The sequence below is a fragment of the Carcharhinus amblyrhynchos genome, chromosome 1 (assembly GCF_965287045.1).
Source record: "Carcharhinus amblyrhynchos chromosome 1, sCarAmb.v2.hapA, whole genome shotgun sequence".
In the NCBI taxonomy this organism is placed as follows: Eukaryota; Metazoa; Chordata; class Chondrichthyes; order Carcharhiniformes; family Carcharhinidae; genus Carcharhinus; species Carcharhinus amblyrhynchos.
Window position 1 is genome coordinate 92,241,795 of NC_137324.1, and position 10,137 is coordinate 92,251,931.

A 10,137-nucleotide genomic window follows, 5' to 3' on the forward strand; every position below is an offset into this window, starting at 1 on the left:
TGTAAGCAGGCACATAAATAAAAACAAGGCAACTGGAGACAGGTAAGTCTCAAGCTATTTGGGAGGGGAGAGAGTGAGCATGCTAGAAAGGCAAAGCAGGGAGGCACAAAGAAAAGGAGGGGTATGGTGTCCCTGGTGCACACAATGCATCCCCTGCCCTACCCACAAAGGGTGTAACACCCTTCTCACCCTTTCACCAACTTTGGTTAAAAAAAAACAACTTCCCACTCTCAACTGCCTTCCACCGAACCCAGCCATGGCTGGGGGTTTGTTTGTTATTGAACGAGATTACTTCTTTGAACTTGATCCTGGCCTTCAAATCTGGGGAGGTGAAAACTTTGAGATATCTTATAAGATACAGTCTTAAGGTCAAGTGGAGGCAGGAGGGAAGGTTCAACATGGGCCTTCCAGTCCAGAACTTGTTACCAATGGAGGGAGATAGGCATCAGGTATCAGTCCCAATGCCGACCCACTTAACTTTCAGGCCCTCCTATCTCCTTCCTAGCTAAATTGGCCAAAGACAAAGCTGAGTGATGAGTTGGAAAGAGTGGACAGGGCTCAGCTATTGGAAGAAAAAACTGTGTCAAATCAGTAGGAAGCATTCAAATGCAAATTCTATAGGCATAGCAAAGAAGGGTGGTACTGCAAATCTAAAGCCTCTGATTATCCAATGGCATATAGGCTGCAATAAAGCAGACTAGTGAAACTTATGGCAGTCATAACAGACTTAATATTATTAAAGTATAGAAGAGTATAGAAAGTCCAGGGTGTGGTAAAAATGGAAATTAGGAAATCAATGAGACTATACAAAATGGTTTGGCAGGTAAAATCAAAGAAAATCCTAAGGTGTTTTATCTACACGTTAAAAGCAAGAGAATAATTAAGGAAAAGATAAGACCTATCAGAGATGTACATGGTCATTTGTGGGTTGATGCAGAATATGTGGGCAGGGTTCGCAAAGAGTACTTTGTAGCTGTCTTCATTAAGGAAAAGGGTAAGTTATTAATTATTAGTCACAAGTAGGCTTGCATTAACACCATAATGAGGGGACATAGCTTTAAACTAAGGGGTGGTAATTATAGGGCGGATGTCAGAGGTAGGTTCTTTAGTCAGAGGATAGTAAGGGCATGAAATGCCCGTCCTGCAGCAGTTGTGGACTTGCCAACTTTAAGGGCATTCAAATGGTCAGTGGATAGGCATGTGGATAATATTGGAATAGTTTAGGTTAGAGGGTCATTAGGTTGGTTCCACTGGTCGGTGCAACATCGAGGGCCAAAGGGCCTGTACTGCACTGTAACGTTCTATGTCTATGTCTATGAAGTTACTGTGGAAATCCCTGAATGCAGACATTCTAGCTAAAGATGAAGAGTGTGAAACATTAGATACATAAACATGGTGAGAGAGCAAGTACTGCAGGGATTGGCATCCTTGAAGGTGAATAAATCAACAGGGCCTGAATTGTATCCCAGGCTGTTGTTGGAAGCCAGGGAGGAAATTATAGAAGCTCTAAGAATCATTTTCCAATCCTCACGAGACACAGGTGGGTTCCCAGTGTATTGGAGGCCTGTGACTGTTGTACCATTATTTAAAAAGAATGCAACAGTTATACCAGAAAACTATAGGTTGTTGGTTTTGGTGGGGCAAATGACTGAAAACAAGTCTGAGAGATAGGATAAGCTGTCACCGAGAAAGGCACAGATTGATCTGGGATAGTCCGCATGGTTCTGATACAGGAAGATCATGTCTAACTAAACAGAATTTTTTGAGGAAGTTACAAGGAAAATTGATGAGAGTTTTGCAATGGATATTATCTAATGGATTTTGGTAAGGTATTTGACAAGGTCCCACCTGCAGGCTGGTCAGAAAAATAAGAACTCATGGGATACTGGGGAAGGTGGTGATTTGGATTCAAAATTGCCTCAGTGACAGGAAACAAAGGATAATGGTTGATGGATCTTTTTGTGAATGAAAAACGTTTTTCAGTGATGTTCTGCAGGGCTCAGTGTTGGGGCCCTTGGTGTTTTGACTTAAATGTGGGAGGCTTGATGACACAAAAATTGTCCATGTAATTGATAGTGAAGAGGAATACTGTTACTCCAGAATGATATCAATGGTTTGGTTGAGGGGGCAAAGTAGTGGCAAATGGAATTCAATCAGGAAAATTGTGAGGTAATGTATTTGGGGAACACAAGCAAAGCAAGGGAATACTCAATAAATGGTAAGATATTGAGAGGGGTTGAGGAATTAATAGACCTTGGAATGCATATCCACAGGTCATTGAAGGTGGCAGGACAAGTGGACAAGGTGGTCAAGAAAGCATATAGAATGCTTTCCTTATTCTACAAGATATTGACTACAGAGATATAATGATGAAACTATATAAAATGTTATTGAGGCCACAGCTGGAATTTTATGCACAAATCTGGTCACAATATTACACAAAGGACATAATTTCACTGGAGAGAGTGCAGAGGAGATTTACAAGAATCTTGCCAGGGCTTAAAAATTACAGCTATGAGGAGAGAGTGTATAGGCTGGAGTTGTTATCCTAAAACACAGGAGGCTAAGGGGTGACCTAAATGAGGTGTACGAAATTATGAGAAACCTAGATAGAGTATGCAAAAAAGAATTGTTTTCCCCCTAATGGGGCTAAAGGCTGATAGGTCTCCTGGGCCTGGGACCCAAGTTCGATTTCCGGCTTGAGATGAGACTTACTGTGCAGAGTCTGCACATTCTCCTTGTGTCTGTGTGGGTTTCCTCTGGGTGCTCCATTTCCTCCCACAGTCCAAAAGATGTGCAAGTTGGCCTTGCTAAATTCTCCCTCAGTGTCTGTGAACAGGCACCGAGGTGTGGCGACTAGGGGATTTTCACAGTAACTTAATTGCAGTGTTAATGTAAGCCTACTTGTGACAATAATAAATAAACTTGAGAAGCAGGAGTAGGCCATTTGGCCCTTCGAATCTGCTCCACCATTCATTTTGATCATGGCTGATCATTGAGTTCAATATCCTGGTCCCTCTTCCCCCTCATATCCCTTGATCCCTTTACCCCAAGCTATATCTAATTTCTTGTTGAAATCAGACAATGTTTTGGCCTCAACTACATTCTGTGGTAGTGAATGCCACATATTCACTGCCCTCTAGGTGAAGAAATTTCTCTCACAACAGTTCTGAAAGGTTTACCCCTTATCTTCAATCTATGACTGGGGTCGCTCCACTGTTGGGAACAATCTTTTTGAATCTATCCTGTCTAATGCTGTTAGAAAACAAATTACCCTGGGGTTACGAATTTCTTTGCTTCTACTTTCTTCAACTTCTCATCCCCAGAACCCAAATCTAAAATTCCCATATTGTGTATCCCATTCCTCTTAGCATTCTGAATTACAGCACTTAAAGTGTCTGAAAAATACTGGAAGAGTGTGTTCTGCTGATGTACCTCCATACCAAGGATTCAATTCAGAAATTTCCCAACTCTATTATAATCTTTATCCAATGTGAGCTGTCCTAAATGCTGTTCCACATTGATCAAATTCACACCTATTAATCCCTGTTGAACATCTTTAAAAAAATCCCCAACATAGTCTTTGGGTGAAGACACCAGTGGACGGTCCAGATTTGCAATGAACTTCATTACTATTTCCAAGGTATTTCTTCCATACGTGTCATCAAATCTATGGTGTCAGTGGCTTGTCTTGTCACCATGTGTGAGAGCACCCAAACTTGCAAGTCTTTTGCAACAATAGGTGAGACTCTCTCTACTCCTGCCAATTCGAAGATGAGAAAAACACACTCAGGAGAAGTCACTTGGTTTGATCGATGCGTTCTACCAAATTGCTAAACGGCACTATCTGCACTCTAAGGCAATTCCAAGGTCATTTACAATCGCTGCCTTTGGTTCTTAACCCTGCGATCTGCTTGCAATGAAATACCAGAACTGGCTGTTTCTGAAATGATCACAATGTTCTTCTCTCCATCCATAAACTGTTGCTTTTCTGCAATATTGAGAATTTCTACAAGAACATCATGTTCTGATCTAGACTCGTAAGATATGCTGCCATCATTGTTGCTCACAACCCTATTTTTACGGCCTGCCATCTCTGCTGCATTATCTGGACTATCAAGTTCATCTATTAATTCATTCAGTGTGTTGGGAGACAGATCATCAGCAAGCCTCCCCAGCTTCTCAAGCCACCCTTGTTCCATTTACTGGGCTCATTCTACTACATCCTCTCTGGTTACAATACTATGGCTCCTGTTACCTAAGGGAGTGCATTATTTGTTGTACTGTTGATTGTGGTTGTGGAGAAGCTAAGCTTTTTTGATCCAAGGCCATATGCTGATAAGGCACCTTGGATCGAATCTGGATCTTTTTCTTTTCTTTTTCCTTCTTGCATTCCTTCCTCACTAACCAAGGATCATCTTCTTCATTGGAAGGTTCATCTCTGAAAGGGTTAAAGTCAACATCGCCAGAACTGACAGAGAGAAAGTTTTCTTCATCACTGCCTTCACTTTCAGATACTTCAGATTCACTCTCTGAAGAACTGCTCTCAGCAAGAGTTTTGCTTTTGTGGGTCATTTTTGCTTTCCTTTTATCCCATTGGCATTTCTATTTTTTTCTTTGCTCTGCCTTGATGGACAGTTAATAGGAAACTCATGATTGCTGGGCACACTCCTATCTATTCCCAACAAACTGGGCAGTTTGTTTCTGTCAGGCACTGGAAAGTGTTTCTCAACTGAAGTCTGGAACCCCAGGTTCCAAGTTGATTCATATAAGCCATGTTTCATTGTTCTGATGCACCTATAGCATGAGCATACATTATTCTTGCCTTTGGCTTCTATTTTCCATAACAGGTACTGTTTTTCTGGTGCCTTTAAAAGAACTTGGAAAATACACATTGCTTTTAAAAATGTAGCATTGTAAGTAATTCTTCCCCCTACTACCCCCAAAAAAACTTTCTTGGAAAGCACAGTTTAAAAAAAAATCAAAAGCATGACATTCATCTAAAAATCCTTCTATGATTTACTGCAACTTATTTTTTTAATGTCCTGCAGTCTTTTGTCACACCCTTTGCTTCTTAATTTCCACATCTACCTTTTTACTCTAGCCTTTAGCTACTTTGGCCCTTCATCCCTTAGAACTTCCTCCCTAAACTCCCGTTTTCCTTCTCCGATATTAAATACTACATTTTTTTAAAATCCATTCTGCAGGTGGGATGGGTAGCTAAATATCACTCTGGAAACCCTATCAGATTGTACCATAGACTTGAGATCTGATGGTAAAAATATCCCTTTGATCATCTTGGTTGCGTTCAGTCAATTCTGTAAAGGTTAGAGCTTATGCCTGGTCCCGCCTCAATCTTTATATGAGCATTAAGAATTAAAATGCATTTGTTTGATTTTTTTTTTAAATTTACCACGTCCCTTGCTTCAACTCAATGTAGTAGAACAAACATGTATCACCAATACTGCACAGCAAACACATTGAAAGCAGGTGAATGATTTCACGTCAAACAAATTTTTTTTGAATTATTATGTTATTGGAACCTGATTACTTCTGGAAGTTCTGAGCTATTGTTATCTAAAATAATTCACTTTCAACAACCCTGAAGACAAGAAACTCTGTGAAATTATGGAGAATCCTCAGGGCACAGATTGACTCCCATATGCCCCATATACATAACCACAATGTTGACAGTCTGTTACTGTTTTATGAGTGCAAAGAAACCAGAAACCTTTATGTGCAGCAGATACCCGGGGATAATGGAGAAAAAACAATGTGATCAGCATTTTCCATTTTTATTGTCTAAGTTAAGTGAAAATCGTACAGGGGGACTTTTGATATCACTGATTTTTATAATAGAATTTATCACCATTGTATTGGGACAAAAACTATTTCCTTCTATCCATTACTATCATAAATCTAATGCTTTGAGACTCTTTATAGCAATAATGTCACACTTGCTATTTGCTGTATAAATGAAAGTAACAGAGACAGCTTTTCATTTTATACAATGGCCAGCACCAAATGTGAGTCATAATTCTGAATAGTTATACTAATTCCCGATGGTTGACTCCAAGAAAAAATGGGAACGCAACGCACATCTAATTAATGTCAACTTGGGAAGTTTTCCTTTCATGTATTTCTTTCCAAATATATTGAGGTAACTTAAATACAATATTCCGGCCTACTCTATCAGACCTCCCAAGTCAGGTATGACATTCATTGAAGAAGCAACTCCATCTATTCTGCCTGCACAGAAATGACTCAGTTTCAATTTTAGACAAGCACTTCCTCATTTTTACTTCCCACAACAGTAATCCTGTCATCACCTTAAGTGATGCAGCCAATTGAAAGGAGTTAGGAACTTATTTGAAACTATCCTGCTTTGAAATCTGAGATCATTTCTGTCCCTATATGGGCAATTTTTAATATTGTCAGAGTTACCAAATCAGCCAGCTGAAAGTGGCAAATTAATGGACATTAGTGATTTTTGAAAACTTAATTTCTTTTTTACCTTCTCAGCCTGCCTCTCAAGGCCAAACTTTTATGTTTCTTGAGCACACGGATTCCTGAGTTGGGAGCGTGCAAAATCATGTGTGAATATTGCTGGTGAGATGTCATCATAGAATCATAGAATCCTACACTGCAGAAGGAGGCCATTTGGCTCATTGAGTCTATACAGACCACAATCCCACCCAAGCCCCATAATCCCGTGTATTTGTCCTAGCTGGTCCCCTGACACTAAGGGGCAATTTAGCATGGCCAATCCACCTAACCCACACATCATTGGACTGTGGGAGGAAACCGGAGCACCCGGAAAAACCCCATGCAAACACAGGAAGAATGTGCAAACTCCACACAGACAGTGACCCAAGCCGGGAATCGAACCCGGGCCCCTGGCACTATGTGGCAGCAGTGCTAACCACTGTGCCACAGTGCTGCCCTTGTCGTTTCCTGATTTTCCTGTCCCTCACTTGAGATGTAGCAAGGTTCCTGCCCAATTTTAATGTGATTAGCAGGTCTCCCCACCATGTGGATCTTCACATTTAGAATTTTCCCTTTGTCGAAATGTCGGAGATGTTTACAATTCCTTGTTAAAAATGTGAAGCAGCAGAAGGAAATTCACTAAAGTTGTAAAAGTAATATAGCTCCTGGGGGAGAGGCTCATGCCCAGGCAGTGCTCTGATACTGCACCCTGATGCTGGACGCGAGAAAAAGATTTTCCATCCAGACAGTGGTGGGTGGCTGCCATTCACTGCCTAAGTTGTAGTCAAGGCAAAAGCATTCAACTCATTTAAAAGTTACCTGGATTTGCACCTAAAATGTTGTAACCTGTAAGGCTACAGACCAGGTACCAGAAAGTGAGATTAAAAGGAGTGGCTAGTTTATATTTTTCCCTCTTATGGCCAAGTAATGACAATGGGCTGACTGGCTTCTTTCTGCACCGTCATGTTCCTATGGTTCTATAGTTACGAAAGGCATCCAAAGGAAAGACTGATCTTAGTATCGCCACAGACATCACCAGAAGCAGAAATTACATGGTAAGGTTGCCCACGCCAATCAGTTCAATTCAATTACGTCACCAATTACAGCCATTTTTTTGCCTTACTAACATATGACCAGCATCAGAATGCGCACCCCCAGCATGGGGAGACTATATTGAAGCAGTCTTCTGGGATTAGAAGGGCCTTCCTTTCTGGTTGCCCCTTGGCCCATGGACTGGCCCTTGGTGGCAGTAGCCACTCCTCCAATCAGTTGGACCTGCCCATCTGGTGTCTATATATAAAATGAGTTTTGCTGAAAAAAGGGACACACTATCAAAGCTTTTCATTTTGTACTCAACAGTTGTAAGAATGCCAAATATCAAAGTCCAACAACATGTACTGCATGAGAAGAGGGATTTTTTTTGGCAAAGTGGACTTTGGTCGAGGCGTTGCCATAGAAAATAGGAATATATGTGACTTCTAGCATGCATAAGTGAGCCACACTGTGAGCCTGATTGATAATCTTTGATCAATTATCATTCTAATTCTTTGCACAATTAGATGTTGTCCAGTTGTGAAATCATATCTAATGTTGAACACTATGGCGGGATTTTTTAGCCAACCCACCATTGCCCACCAGCGGGATCTTCCAGTCCTGCCAATGATTGTGGCACTTTGTGTGGCTTGTCAATCTCACTGCTGGAGAACTTGCCATGGGAGGTTGTTTTCAGCAGGACTGAAAAATCCCACTTGTGTGAAGGGTGAGAAAATCCCACTCTGTTTTGAATTTTTCAAGTACAGACTGGTTGGGTATGTCAGTATTTTGCCTGTTATGAACAGCTGAAGGAACTTGCTGTTTGATATAACTGGTTGATAACTACATTTATTCACAGACAGGGCACTGTCCTTTGTAGAAGGAGCATATCCATGCATTGCAAGATTTTTAACTAAACAAAAGCTTGGGGGAACAGACATTCATTGGTACATTTCTCATGGCAAAGTCTTAACCAATCAGAATCAACATACCAGATTTGAATTTAAACAAATGTTTGACAGTTCCATACTCTCTGCTGCATAAATTGTTGTTCCTTTTAGAATTGGTATGTTTGGGGTGAATTTTCTCATTCCACCTGCTATAGGAATTGTAGCAAGCTTGAGGGTTGGACCATGGAAGGTCTGCTAATGTCGGGCAGGGATTTTCCAGTTTTGGGGTGAGCGTGACTGGAAAATCCTGCCTTCTGTGTCTGTCCTACTGAGTGCAATTCAAAAAGTTTCAATAGCATGCCTCTTCTTCCAACAATACTCAAGTCTATGCTACCAAATGATTATTTAGAAATTGAGTTCTTGTGTGCTGTTCAATCTGCCCAACACACACACACCATCATCTCCTTGCAGCCTCAGAAATGGCCAGCTCTATTGATGACATTGCCAAGCTGCCAGCCCTCTGATTGAACTGACAGTTTTGAGAGACAGGTTGCTGCAGGTGCAATGACCTCAGGATCCTGCCATCCGATCTCAGTGAGCTGAGGGTCTGTTTCAATCTCAGCAATAAACCTTTCCTGACTCTCTCAAAATTCCAACCAAGTATGTTCCACACAAAATTCCAGACTGCGTTTTTCCATTGCTGCAATTCAGTTAGCATGCTTACCTTGAAAATTGGCAGTTGCAAGCTGACATATATGGAGTCCCACTGGCTGACTTACATAAGATATAAATTGGGCCAACGTGCAGATGATGTTCATTCAGGACATGTCTAAAGTGATTATCATGGGAACAAGGAACTAAAGGTTCCTTGCATGTGTATGTGTCTTGGTCATGTAAGAATTAGGATTATAAAAGATAAAACTGTCAGTGCATTGCTGAGCTATATACAAAAATAGACGAAAAAGGCAATAGGTTGCATTTATGTATTTTGCTCCTTAAAATATTTGTCATATCGCATCTAGAACATTTTTTCCACTCCAGTCACAGATGTAAGTTAAAATACTGTTGCACAATTGAAGATTAAAAAATTAGTCACAATAATGATTCCAGGTATTATGGATTTAAGTTAGAAGAAGGATCAAATTAAACTTGCCTTATTGCAGATTTTTCACACAGAGGGTAACGGGTGCCTGGAACTCGCTGTCAGGGGAAGTAGTGGAAGCGGATACAATAGTGGCTTTTAAGGGGCATCTTGACAATTACATGAATAGGATTGTAATAGAGGGATATGGTCCCTGGAAAGGTAGGGGGTTTTAGTTAAGTCGGGCAGCATGGTCCTGTAATTTTATTTTGTTCTTTGTTCTTTATTTCCTTTAGCAAAAGCCCAGGCTTTGAGATAAATTATAGGAAGTTTATGATTTAAAATGACAAATTTAATCCAAGTAAATTGTTCATTGTAACAAAGGTTCCACACTTTGAGACTTGGTGAGAAATCAAGAAGTAAAAAAGAAAGTCAAGAAATGGGAGCAATTTAATGCTCATAACAAAATATTTATTAGTGTCACAAGTAGGCTTACATTAATACTGCAATGAAGTTATTGTGAAAACCTGTGGCAACTCTGGAGAATTTACCATGGCCAATACACCTAATCAGGACATTTTTTGGACTGTGGGAGGAAACCAGAGCACCCGGAGGAAACCCATACAGACACAGCGAAAATGTGCAGAT

At 40.6% G+C, this 10,137-nt stretch overlaps 1 pseudogene; it reads right to left on the reverse strand.

Annotated features, from left to right (window-relative positions):
• Positions 1-3,270: 3,270 nt before the first annotated feature.
• Positions 3,271-4,784, reverse strand: LOC145355601 (protein strawberry notch homolog 1 pseudogene; annotated as a pseudogene).
• Between the last annotated feature and the right edge of the window lie 5,353 nt (positions 4,785-10,137).